This window comes from Hyla sarda, chromosome 1 (genome assembly GCF_029499605.1).
Source record: "Hyla sarda isolate aHylSar1 chromosome 1, aHylSar1.hap1, whole genome shotgun sequence".
In the NCBI taxonomy this organism is placed as follows: Eukaryota; Metazoa; Chordata; class Amphibia; order Anura; family Hylidae; genus Hyla; species Hyla sarda.
Window position 1 is genome coordinate 612703513 of NC_079189.1, and position 13591 is coordinate 612717103.

The following is a 13591-nucleotide window of genomic DNA, read 5'->3' on the forward strand; positions in this document are numbered from 1 at the left end:
CAATTTTCTTCTCAGCAGGCACAAACAGTGCATAGATCCCACAGTCACTCTAAAAAGAGGCCATATAATAGAGACGACCCTTTTAACCCCTTAAGGACCGGGGGTTTTTCCGTTTTTGCATTTTCGTTTTTTGCTCCTTGCCTTTAAAGAATCATAACTCTTTCAATTTTGCACTTAAAAATCCATATGATGGCTTATTTTTTGCGCCACCAATTCTACTTTGTAATGACATCAGTAATTTTGCCCAAAAATCTACGGTGAAACGGAAAAAAAATCATTGTGCATCAAAATTGAAAAAAAAATGCAATTTTGTAACTTTTGGGGGCTTCCGTTTCTACGTAGTAGATTTTTCGGTAAAAATGACACCTTATCTTTATTCTGTAGGTCCATACGATTATAATGATCCCCTACTTATATAGGTTTGATTTTGTCGGACTTCTGGAAAAAATCATAACTACATGCAGGAAAATTAATTTGTTTAAAATTGTCATCTTCTGACCCCTGTAACTTTTTATTTTTCCGTGTATGGGGCGGTATGAGGGCTTATTTTTTGCGCCGTGATCTGAAGTTTTTAACGGTACCATTTTTGCATTGATAGGATTTATTGATCGCTTTTTATTCATTTTCAAATGATATAAAAAGTGACCAAAAATGCACTATTTTGGACTTTGGAATTTTTTGCGCGCACGCCATTGACCGAGCAGTTTAATTAATGATATATTTTTATAATTCGGCCATTTCCGCACGCGGTGATACCATATATGTTTATTTTTATTTACACTGTTTTTTTTTTTTTATTGGAAAAGGGGGGTGATTCAAACTTTTAATAGGGGAGGAGTTAAATGATCTTTATTCACTTTTTTTTTCACTTTTTTTTTTGCAGTGTTATAGCTCCCATAGGGACCTATAACACTGCACACACTGATCTTCATCATTGATCACTGGTTTCTCATAGGAAACCAGTGATCGACGATTCTGCCGCATGACTGCTCATGCCTGGATCTCTGAGCACTGAGCAGTCATTCGGCGATCGGACAGCGAGGAGGCAGGTAGGGGCCCTTCTGCTGTCCTGTAAGCTGTTCGGGATGCCGCGATTTCGCCGCGGCTATCCCGAACAGCCCACTGAGCTAGCCGGCAACTTTTGCTTTCGCTTTTAGGGCTAAAGGGTTAATAGCGCGCGGCGCCGCGATCGGCGCTGCGCGCTATTAGAGGCAGGTCCCGGCTTCACTATGATGCCGGGCCCGCCGTGATATGATGCGGGGTTACTGTGTAACCCCGCGTTATATCAGGAGAGCAGGACCAAGGACGTACCGGTACGTCCTTGGTCCTTAAGGGGTTAATGAATAGTCTTCAGATGACTCTGATGCTTCAGAAATAGATGACCCTTCCTATAACCCTATGAAATCGGAAGGAAGTGATACTAATTTTGGAGAAACCAATGCTTCTGACTCCGCTGTCCTTGACACTCTAGGGATGCCTTTCGTTGACCCATCCCATATAAAGCACCCCAGGTCGGGTGAATGGGCCCCAAATCCTGAAGTTGAGAGGTTTATTTCTCATTGGATTAAAGGAGTAGTCCAGTGGTGACCCAGTGGTGAACAACTTATCCCCTATCCTAAGGATAGGGGATAAGTTTGAGATCGCGGGGGTCCGACCGCTGGGGCCCCCTGCGATCTCCTGTAGGGAGCCCTGACAGCCCGCGGGAAGGGGGCGTGTCGACCTCCGCACGAAGTGGCGGCCGACACGCCCCCTCAATACAACTCTATGGCAGGGCCGAAGTGCTGCCTTTGGCAATCTCGGACTCTGCCATAGAGATGTATTGAGGGGGCGTGTCGGCTACCGCTTCGTGCAGAGGTCGACACCCGCTATCTGGCCGGAGAGCCTGGCCCCCGTACAGAGAGATCGCAGGGGGCCCCAGCGGTCGGACCCCCCGCGATCTCAAACTTATCCCCTATCCTTGGGATAGGGGATAAGTTTTTCACCACTGGACTACCCCTTTAAGAAAGGCATAGATAGGAAGGCCAGAAATAAATTATGGGCGGAATGCTTAAGGCCTAAACTCTCAATGCCGCCCAAACACCAGAAGTAGACCCTATTCTTCTGAAATACATTCAAAAGTCCGGCAAAACCCCCCAAAAAGGGTATCAACCGCAGTTTCAAAGCCTGCCAGGACAAATTTGTAGACCTCCTAGGTCCATTATCAAAAATCCTAGATATGACTGAAGAAGCCAACTCTTAAAATACACCAATTGATGTTCCTACCCTTAGAGGGTGGGCTCACAGAGCCATGTGCCTATTTGGCAACGTTAACCAAGCCTTTAATACAGAAAGACGTTGATCGATTCTAATGAAACTCGACCCTCAGCTTACCCATTTGGCAGCTTCTGAACTATCAACCCCAACTGAAAGGTTTTTTTTGGAGAGTTTCACAAAAGAAATCTCTAAATATGTTGGCCTATTTTCTAGCCTAGATAAGGCACAAACATCTCTAAAAAAAAAAAAAAGGTCTTCTCTAATAAGATTTTTGGACGGGCTGGGAAAAGTCGGGGCTGTATTCCAAGCCGGGCCCCACAATACAGAAACCAGTATAGAGGCCCCCAACAACAACAGGACTGATATATATCTATGTCCCTCCACAACCACCTTTCTTCCCATACCGGGGATGCCCTTGGAGGGCAAGACGTCAGAGAGGTGCACCAAGATCCAGTCCAACAGGTAAGTCAACTCAATTTTTTCCACCCTCCAGTTGGAGGAAGACTCCTTCATTTTTCCCTGAATTGGGAAGTAATATCTTCCGATCACTGGATTCTCTCTACAATAAAGGGTTATCAAATAGAATTTATGTTCAACCCTATACAAACTTACCTTCCCCATCCAATACAATTTTCAAAGGAAGACCAATCCTTAGTAAACTCAGAAATAGAAGACCTTTACTTAAAGAATGCCATAATTCAAGTACCTCTGAATTCTCCGGGTTTTATCAGCAACCTATTCTTGGTAAAAAAAAAAAAAAAAAAAAAAGATGGCGGTCACAGACTGGTCATAAAGTTAAGAATTCTGAACAACTTTGTTTATTATCGCCTTTTCAAGATGGAAGGAATCCATCTCCTCAGGGATCTTCTACAACAGGAAGATTGCTTGATAAAAATTGACTTCAAGGATGCTTACCTCACGGTTCCCATCCATGCATCCTCATAATCTTTTCTCCAATTCTTTTGGAACAACAAAAAATGACAATTCACTTGCCTTCCTTTCAGCCTCTCCTGAGCCCCATGGTGTTTCACGAAATTGATGAAACCTGTGGTGGCTCTTCTTGGCTTTCGAGGTGTTCGTTTAATAATCTACTTAGACGACATACTCATTATGGCTTCCTCAAGTCTTCAAGCTTATCTACATATGGATTGGACACTATCCCTCTTAACCGATCTCTGTTTCCTTATCAACTATGACAAACCTATTCTAATTCCCTTCCAAGAACTGGAATTCTTGGGATTTCTGATTAATACTCATTCAGCTCTTCTGAAGCTACCTTCGAAGAAGTTGAAAACTATTTGTAAAGAGATTCGATTCCTTCTCAACAAGTAGCAGATATCTCTTCTTTCTATAGCTTGAGTCGTAGGCCTCCTTTCAGCCTCCATTCAGGCCATTTTTCCAGCCCCTTTACATTATAGGGCTTTCCAACGTCTGAGGATTCAACACCTTCGAGAAGGTCTAGGATATTCAGACAAGATCGTTCTTTCTCTGGAAGCCAAAGGAGAATTTCTTTGGTGGCTCCTACATATTCAAGAATGGAATGGAAAGACGATTTTTTCATCCCGTCCTCATGTTATTCTGGAATCAGATGCCAGTCTTTCCGCATGGGAAGCTCGCTTCCGCTCCCTCTCTACTGGGGGCAAATGGTCCCCTTCGGAATCATTGCGCCACATCAACTCTCTAAAGAGCTTTGCGAGAGACGTGTCACAATGTTGCATTCTCCTTCGCAACATTTCTGCAGTCAAATATATAAATTGCCTACGAGGAACCAAATCAGAACCTCTTGCAAACTTGATGAAAGATCTTTGGCATTTCTGCCTAGACAGAGACATTATTTTAAAAGCAGAATACCTTCCTGGTTTATCCAACATTGTAGCAGATTGGAATTCTTGCTATCTTGCAGATTCCAGCGATTGAAAACTAGATCCTCCTAATTTTCCAACAAATCGATCTCCTCTGGGGTCCCCTTCATCTGGGCTTATTCGCTTCTCGACTTAATATCGTCAACTCCCTCTATTTTTTAGTTGGCGACCAGATCCAGAAGCCGAGGGAGTGGACGCTCTTCTACAATCTTGGCCTCTTCAGACTCTGTATGTGTTCCCTTCTTTTTAAATCTCATTCCCAGAGTCTTACTTCAAGTTATTCTACAGAAATCAACCATTGTTCTCATCACCCCTTGGTGGCCAACCCAATCTTGGTTTCCCCAAGTACTCAGCATGGTCATAGACTTTCCGAGAACCATTCCTCATTCTTCGTATCTTCTTCTGGACTCATTGAACAATCCTCACCCTCTTATTGTCTCCCTTCAACTTCCTCTGGTTGCATGGCTAATTTCGGGTCAGTCACATTTGACTCGGAATTTTCTTCATCAACTAGAGCTATCCTCTCTGAGGCCTGGGCTCCAGGTACAGGACTGCTTACCGATCAGCCTGGAAACTTTGGGTTGATTGGTGCACACAATGGAATTTGGATCCCGTTCTTGCATCTATCCCACACATCCTTTCTCTCTCTTTTTCTTTTGATTCTGGTAAAGCTTTCCGTACTTTTAACCTCTACCATTCCGCTATCTGTTTTTATCATGATCCTATTAATTCCATCCCAATCGGCAAACATTTGTTTGCAAACTCCTTAAAATAAATTTGTTTTAAACGCACACCTTTACCCTTTAACTGAATCTCTTAGACTTTCCTCTTTTTTTCAATTACTTATTTCTTACTGTAAGCCTCATTTACCCATTTCTTCCGCCACTCTGGCTAGATGGATCAGACAAGTTATGTCATTGGCCTTTATATACACTTCAGCTTTTGGTGCTCAGTCTACTAGAGGTGATCTCTATCAGATCTTCTTAAAGCTGCTGATTGGTCTTCTGAATCAACCTTTAAGACCTTTTATTTTAGACTTGAAACTCATGTTTCTATGGCCCTTTTATAATTATATAACTGTATTATTATTATTGTTTTCCATATGTTTGATATTATTTGTCTCCTTATGACATTGTTAGCTTTAAACTTGCAATATAATGCGAGGTTTCCTGTCTGATATAAAATTGGCGATTTTCCCTAAGAAACCATTCAAACTTTTCATGCACATTGCCCTGGCCGCCAAAGCCCTAATTGCTAAATGTTAGAAACTAACCTTTCCTCCCTCTGAGTTGGATCTTCTGGCACATATCCGAGAGATTTGTTCCTTGGAATATCTTACGGCCTTGTTGAATAACACTATTCCCTCCTTTCTCTCGGTATGGGAACCTTGGGATCGTTTTTCTGACCGACAACCACCTTGACCTGTCGGGCTTGTCTCCCCCCTCTGTTTCTTTTCCTCTTTCTCCTGACCTGTGTCTTATCTCTAGTTTGGTGTTTGTCTATTTGGTCCCTCTGTGTTTTCCTCTCCCCCTCCCCTATTAATGTTTGTGCTGCCCTCTGGGCTCGGCAGATTATTGTTTTCACATACAGGAATGTGCCTTATGTTGATTGTCTAGCTATAGAATTGTCTTTTAGTTTGTTGTTTCGCCATAGTGGCTTGTAGCTAGCCTTCTGTTTATACCATCCTGTATCCTTGTGGGCAATGCCCGTATATCTATTTGTGTATACGTTTCCTTTGATTTATATGTTTGAAAAATTTCAATAAAACTTTACAGTTAAAAAAAAAAATTTGGAGATTTTCTTACCCTTGCTGATGGAAAATATAGATGTTATGAAAGAGAGGAGGCGAACATTATCCCTCCCTTTTACCCATCCCTCATTTTATTGTTCTTATTCTCTTTTTCAGCATGCTAATTTCCCTGAGATGTTATTCATCTACATTATTTGCATCCAGATCTGAATGCTTCATATTCTTTGATGACCGATACTGTTCTTCATTCATCTTCAGTTTGATGGAATTTCTCCTCATCGTTGATACCAGTTCTCTTCAGCTTCTTTTCTAACCTATTAGTGAAGATTCTTCAGAAATCCGGATTGTCAGCGGATTGACTTTTTTTTCCCATTATTTATATTATTTATCCTCATCTGGTTATTCTACACAAAGAAAGAAGATTATTACTGTTACTCTATACCTTTTACTACCTGGACTCCTCTCTCATTGGCTAATTGTTATGCCAGCATGTTTGGTTGTCACTATACCTACATATCTATGTACCTAAAGTTTTTCTTTTAATGTGTGGAAAAAACGTTTTACTATTTTTGGCTGCTAAGCATGTCAGTAATGAAGGAAAGGCAATATATTGCTCGCCTCCTGTCTTTCATAAAATCTATATTTTCCGTCAGCAAGGGTAGGAAAATCTCCAATTACACACTAGTTACTGACCCTATAGTACCAATTTTTTATTTGCTGCCCAAAGTTCACAAGGGCCGATGCGACCTATCATGGCGGGAATCAGCTCCTTGACACCTATGCGAATGGGTCCATTCTATTCTACAGCCTTTAGTCCAGTTGTGTCCCAGCCACATCAAAGACACACAACATTTACTGTCTATTATAGATAGGTCACAGTGGAGGAGTTCTTTTTCATGGCTTACATTAAATATTTAAGCCTTGTACTCTTCCCTTCCACAATTGTTATCTATTCAGGCCATTTCTGACGACATGACCTCTTTTTCCACATATAGCTCTGACCTACAATCATTCAATACAGATGCCCTACTATTGTGACACGGGGTGGTGTTGGTGGAAATACCTGATCACTTTGTGACGCTAGGGCACCGTTACCCTATACACTATTTAAAACAGCTTCTCCTGGGCCAGACACGGGGTGGTAAATGAACACATCGACGTCAGGTTACGGATAACTGTCTTTACTGAGCTGGTTCAGATGGTAATACACGTACAGCTGCTTTTGATGTGAGAGTGCAGGGTAACCCCTTGGGAGCCATGTTGCTGGCTGAGACTTGTGGTGCTTACAAAAAAAATTGATTTATACTGACTTGTGAGACGGAAGATTTAATCCTGGTAGCTAGGGTCCTGTCAAGGTACTGAAGACTGTTCCGCTGAGGCATGAATTTCCTCCTTGCGAGTAATTCTTGCAGGATGACCAGTTGAGAGATTAGATTTGAAGTCGGCCTCTCCTCAGAGCACACGACACACAGCACACCTGAGCTAAGCTGTTGCTCAGGAGCCACCAAACTAGAAGACTGACTAACTCCTCCCTTGCACCTCACTATACAAGACAGACTTTAGGGTTCTCAATGCCATGCAGGGTCTCATGGATAGCACTCTTAAAGGCACAGCAACATATAAAATACATAACAGAATGAATTTAAGAAAATATATTATTTTAAATTACAATACACATGATTATTTTAACAATAGAACTTTAGTGGGCCCAACACCTTGTGCTGCCAGGCTGCCCGACAATCCAAAGCCACGGGACAGCCACTGGTGCTGACTATTTTTACATGCAATGCACAGGTGCCTCAATGGGGGCTAAATCCTCCCCCTCAGTAGCAAATTTTTTTGTATTCTGGTGGGAGCTGCAATACATTTTTTGGGTGGATAATTCGTTTGGTGACGGTATTGTATGGGATGGCAGATATGTAGATGATATTATTATAAGTCTTCCTCTGAATCTGAAGCTGTTTCTTTCCTTAAAGGGTACTCCACTGGCCAGCGTTCGGAACTAAATGTTCTGAACACTGTTTTCGCACTGCGGGGGTCAGCCACCCCCCCTCAATGCAAGTCAATGGGAGGGGGCATGGCAGCCGCCTCGCCCCCTCCCAGAGATTTGCATTGAGGGGGCGTGGCTGACCCCCGCAGTGCGAAAACAGCATTCGGAACATTTAGTTCCGAACGCTGGCCAGTGGAGTACCCCTTTAAAGGGTTACTGCTCTAACCAGCGTCCGGAACATTGAGTTTCGAACGCTGTGTGCGGGATTCCGTGTTTACGCCCGCCCCTTTGTGACGTCACACCCCGTCATGTGATGTCCCGTCCTGCCCCTTCAATACAAGTCTATGGGAGGGGGCATGATGGCTGTCGCACCCCCTTCCCATAGACTTTCATTGAGGGGGCGGGCGTGAACACACAGCCCACACACAGAGTTCAGAACTCAAAGTTCCAGACGCTGGAGAGCGGAGTAACCCTTTAATTATGTTAATAACAACTTCCACAATCTTTTTTTCACCCATTCATGGCATTCTACCGATACTCCTTTTTGGATGTGTTTCTCCGTATTGAGACGTCCGCATAAAGGAAGCCCAGTTCGGGCGATACCATTCTAGGAGCCGTGCCACCCTAAACATACTGGGGGAGATTTATCAAAACCTGCCCAGACGAAAAGTTGCTGAGTTGCCCATAGCAACCAATCAGATTGCTTCTTTCACTTTTAAAAAGGCCTCCGAAAAATGAAAGGAGCAATCTGATTGGTTGCTATGGGCAACTGGTCAACTTTCCTTCTGCATAGGTTTTGATAAATCTCCCCTTAATATTGCAAAATTGTAGAAGAGCAAAAACATCATAAAAAAAATACTTAAAGGGGGTACTCTGCCCCTAGACATCTTATCCCCTATCCAAAGGATAGGGGATAAGATGTCTGATGGCAGGAGTCCCGCCGCTGTGGACCCCCGCGATCTCCCTGCTGCACCCGGCGTTCGTTTAGAGCCTTGGGTGCAGCGCCGGAGGCTTGTGATGTCACGGCCACACCCCCTCAATGCAAGTCTATGGGAGGGGCGTGACAGATGTCACGCCCCCTCCCATAGACTTGCATTGAAGGGGCGTGGCCGTGATGTCACGAGCCTCCGCCCCCCCATCGCCAGTCATCCGATGTATATAGGTTTACACAGTGAGACTGAGTGAATAGTAAGTTTACTTAAAGGAGATACCTAATGCCATTAAAACGTATCCTTGCAGGGGGTCCAACCGCTGGGACCCACCACGATCTCCTGGACGGGGCCCTGCTCTCCCGCCATGCCTCCTCCATATATCTCTATCGGAGAGCCATTTGGCTATCTGGCCCTCTCCCATAAAGATATATAGAGGGGGAATGGCAGCCACCTCTTTGTGCAGGGTTGTGACGTGCTGCTCCTGGGAAGAGCTGGGGCCCCGTACAGGAGATCGCGGGGGGTCCAACGGCTGGGAATAACACTTATCCCTAGGAGTTTTTTGGGATAAGACTTCTGCTTTAAAGAGTTATTCCAGGTTTTCAAAAAATGAATATGTTACTGGAGGGACTAATAAATATAAACCTGACCTACCTGGTTCCCCTCAGCAATTTTTTGTACCTACTGCTTGTCTCATCTCATCAAGACCTACCTGCTCAGACTATCAGGCTGGGTTCACACCACGTTTTTGCAATACAGTTCCCGTATACATTTTCAATGTGAAAACCGCATTGGAACCGCATTGAAATCCGTATGCACTGACTCTCCATACAAAACCGTATGCCAAACGATGCATCCGGCTGTGTCCGTTTTGCATCTAATATGGTTTTGTCAGTTTTTTCCTAGTACCCAAAAGCATAGCCTACAAAGTTTTTTGGTCTGGGTGAAAAAACGTATTGAAACCGTAAAAAAAACATGGGATTCAATGGGAACCGTACAGAACCGTACGTGTGTAGGGTTCCATTCGGTTTGCACTTTGCCCATGTGCATTACACACCGAAAGTTTTTTTTCTTGGAATGTCAATCAAACAAGTGAAACTGAAAAGTTAACAATGTATACCTTTTTTTTTAATTAAAAATACGGATGCAACCGGACATCATTTTTCAAAACGTATATGGGTTAAAAATTGTACACACGTTTTGATAAAGTTTAGTCCGGTTTTGAAGAATTCGTTTTTCATCAAAAACCTGAAACGGTAACTGTATTGCAAAAACGTGGTGTGAACCCAGCCTAACACCGGCCAAGATGGGACAACGCTGTGGACAGTGATCAGTTGTGCTCTGACACATTGGGGGAGATTTATCAAACTGTTTAGACCACTTTAGATGCATTGGGATTGGGATCCCATGGGACTCAATCCAAAATCTGCAGATGCGGGTGTTCAGGAGGCTGCTGCTGGCGGGCGCGGGTGCTCAGGAGGCTGCTGCGGGCAGGCAGTCAGGCGATATGCCTGCGGGTTCTGTAAATCCCGCAAAATCCTGCAGCAGCCTCAGTGACTCAGCGGCAGCCCCAACTCCTCCCAACTGTTTCCTCCCCCGCCGATGCCGTAGTGCCGCCATTCCATCCCCCGCTCAGCCTGCCCTTGACTCTGGAGGATACGCAATTGCCGCCGCCACCCGGGCCCTTATGGTAGGTAAAGTGAGTGTGTGCTGTGCCGCGGCTCCGGCGCTTGGCTAACCTCCAATGGCCTCCATCTGTGTCTGCAGTCTGCTCTGCTATACACATGGTGGTATGTGCAGAGTAGACTGCAGACAGAGCATTGCACCCTAGTGTCTTCTACAGACCTTAGGGTGCAATGCTCTTCAGTCTGCACAAACCCTCCCATGTGTATAACAGTGTGTGTGTACATTCCTGGGGTATGTGCAGAGCATTACACCCTAGTCTGTACTACAGAAAAGGGTGCAATGCTCTGCACATACCTCCCTGTATAGGAATGTACATACACACACACATACACACACACACTGCTGTACACAATCCGATTCCTTCTTTAATTTTTTTTAACATTTTGTTGAGACCTGCAAAAAGTTTAAAAAGCAATCTGATTGGCTGCTCTGTTCACTGCACCCCTCCTCCTCTACACATGTTGTCATTATTCTCCCCCTATTAATTCCACGACACTATGCTGCTGAATAATGACTGTGCCTAAGGCTATGTTCTCACGACGGAATGTCGTACAGTGCGTGCTTGGGCCTCCTCACAGGAATGCGCTGTCTCATAGACAGTTAGGAATTCCGTGAGGCTTCCGCACAAAGATTGACCGCGTTCATTCTGTGTGGACACGGACAAAGGAATTTCTGTTCTAGAAAGATCTGGCATGGAAATTCCACCATGTGCACTGAGCAGCAGAATCACATTGAATTAAACAGGACTCTGCTGCTGCGGAATCTCCATCGTAATTTCCTATCAGGAATTCGGAATTGAATTTCCATGGCGTGAACCGAGCCTACGATTCTCTCCGATTACCACATGGATGATCTTCCTTTTGAACTTAGACTAACAGAGTTGAGGGCTAACTTAGAATGCTTTAAAAAAATTATAAAAAATGATAAACATTAAAGAATAGATAGAGAAATGGTTTAACCTCTTAAGGACATAGGACGTCCTGTTGTATTTTCGGTCTCTGCCGCGTGCCGGGCAGAGATCGGAACGGGATGCCTGCTGAAATGCTTCAGCAGGCATCCAGGGTAAACGCCGAGGGGGGCCATGTAGGCCCCCCATGTTGGCGATCGCCGCAAATCGCAAGGGAAATCGCCCCTGCGATCTGCGGCGATACCGGGCTGATCGGGTCTCTGGGACCCGACCGCCCGGTAATTTTGCATGATCCCGGCTGTCACAGACATCCAGGACCATGCTGAAGTATCGGAGCGAGGTGGCAAGCCGGCCACCTCCTCCTATCCCCTGCGATCCGTCGGTTAGTTAACCGACCAATCGCAGGGGGGGGGGGGGTGGTTACTTCCTCCCGTCCTGCCTGGCCCCTGGAAGTCCAGAGAGGACGGGAGGAAGACCGGAGGACGCGGCGGGGGACGGGGGAGTGCTGGGCACCGGCGCCGGTACTTACCTCGTTCCTGAAGACCCGTATCCCGGCGATGAAGACGGCGGCGACAGGTGAGTTGATCTTCAGCCGCGGTCGGGCCCTTTACAGCAATGCACGTCGCCGTAAAGCGACATGCATTGCTGTATTGGGACCCTGTATACTACAACTCCCAGCATGCCCAGACAGCCCTTGGCATCTGGGCATGCTGGGAGTTGCAGTTTTGCAACATCTGGAGCTCCACAGTTTGGAGACCACTGTGCTCTTCCAGATGATGCAAAACTACACATCCTCAGCATGCCCTTACTGTCCAGGAATGCTGGGAGTTGTAGTTCTGTAACATCTGGCCCTTCAGATGTTGCAGAACTACAACTCCCAGCATACCTGGACAGTTTTGGCATACTGGGAGTTGTAGTTTTGCAACATCTGGAAGGGCATAGATTGGGAACAACTGTATTAGTGGTCTGCAAACTGTAGTCCTCCAGATGTTGCAAAACTACAACTCCAAGCATGCTGGGAGTTGTAGTTCGGCAACATCTGGCTCTAAAGATGTTGCCGAACTACTACTTCCAGCATGCCTGAGAATGTTTGGGAGTTGTGGTTTTGCAACAACTGGAGGCACACTGGTTGGAAAACATTGTCTGTTTCCTAACTCAGCGTTTCCCAACCCGTGTGCCTCCAGCTGTTGCAAAACTATAACTACCAGCATGCACTGATAAACTGTGCATGCTGGGAGTTGTAGTTTTGCAACAGCTGGAGGTCCCCCCCCTGTGAATGTATAGGGTACATTCACATGGGCAGGGGGCTTACAGTGAGTATCAGGCTGCAGCTCAAACTCGCAGCGGGAAACTTGCTGTAATCCCCTGCCCATGTGACTCTACCCTAAAAACACTACACTACACTAACACAAAATAAAAAGTAAAAAACACTACATATACACAAATCCCTACACAGGCCCCCTCCCCTCCCAATAAAAATGAAAAACGTCTGGTACGCCACTGTTTCCAAAATGGAGCCTCCAGCTGTTGCAAAACAACAACTCCCAGTATTGCCGGACAGCCATTGACTGTCCAAGCATGCTGGGAGTTTTGCAACAGCTGGAGGCACCCTGTTTGGGAATCACTGGCGTAGAATACCCCTATGTCCACCCCTATGCAAATCCCTAATTCAGGCCTCAAATGCGCATGGCGCTCTCACTTTGGAGCCCTGTCGTATTTCAAGGCAACAGTTTAGGGTCACATATGGGGTATCGCCGTACTCGGGAGAAATTGTGTTACAAATTTTGGGGGGCTTTTTCTCCTTTAACCCCTTATGAAAAGGTGAAGTTGGGGTCTACACCAGCATGTTAGTGTAAAAAAATAAATTTTTTACACTAACATGCTGGTGTTGCCCTATACTGTTCATTTTGACAAGAGGTAAAAGGGAAAAAAGCCCCCCAAAATTTGTAATGCAACTTCTCCCGACTACGGAGATACCCCATATGTGGGCGCAAAGTGCTCTGGGGGCGCACAACAAGGCCCAGAAGGGAGAGTGCGCCATGTACATTTGAGGTGATTTGCACAGGGGTGGCTGATTGTTACAGCCGTTTTGACAAACGCAAAAAAATAAATAAAAAAAAACACATGTGACCCCATTTTGGAAACTTCACCCCTCACGGAATGTAATGAGGGGTGCAGTGAGAATTTACACTCCACAGGTGTCTGACGGATCTT

At 45.2% G+C, this 13591-nt stretch overlaps 1 protein-coding gene and 1 long non-coding RNA gene across 2 annotated transcripts in view; one reads left to right on the plus strand and one right to left on the minus strand.

Annotated features, from left to right (window-relative positions):
- The window catches only part of LOC130306975 (oocyte zinc finger protein XlCOF7.1-like), a 308614-nt gene that overhangs the window by 205795 nt on the left and 89228 nt on the right, over positions 1 to 13591 (minus strand). The gene's annotated exons all lie outside the window — the stretch shown is intronic.
- The window catches only part of LOC130298857 (uncharacterized), an 85255-nt gene that overhangs the window by 30754 nt on the left and 40910 nt on the right, over positions 1 to 13591 (plus strand). The gene's annotated exons all lie outside the window — the stretch shown is intronic.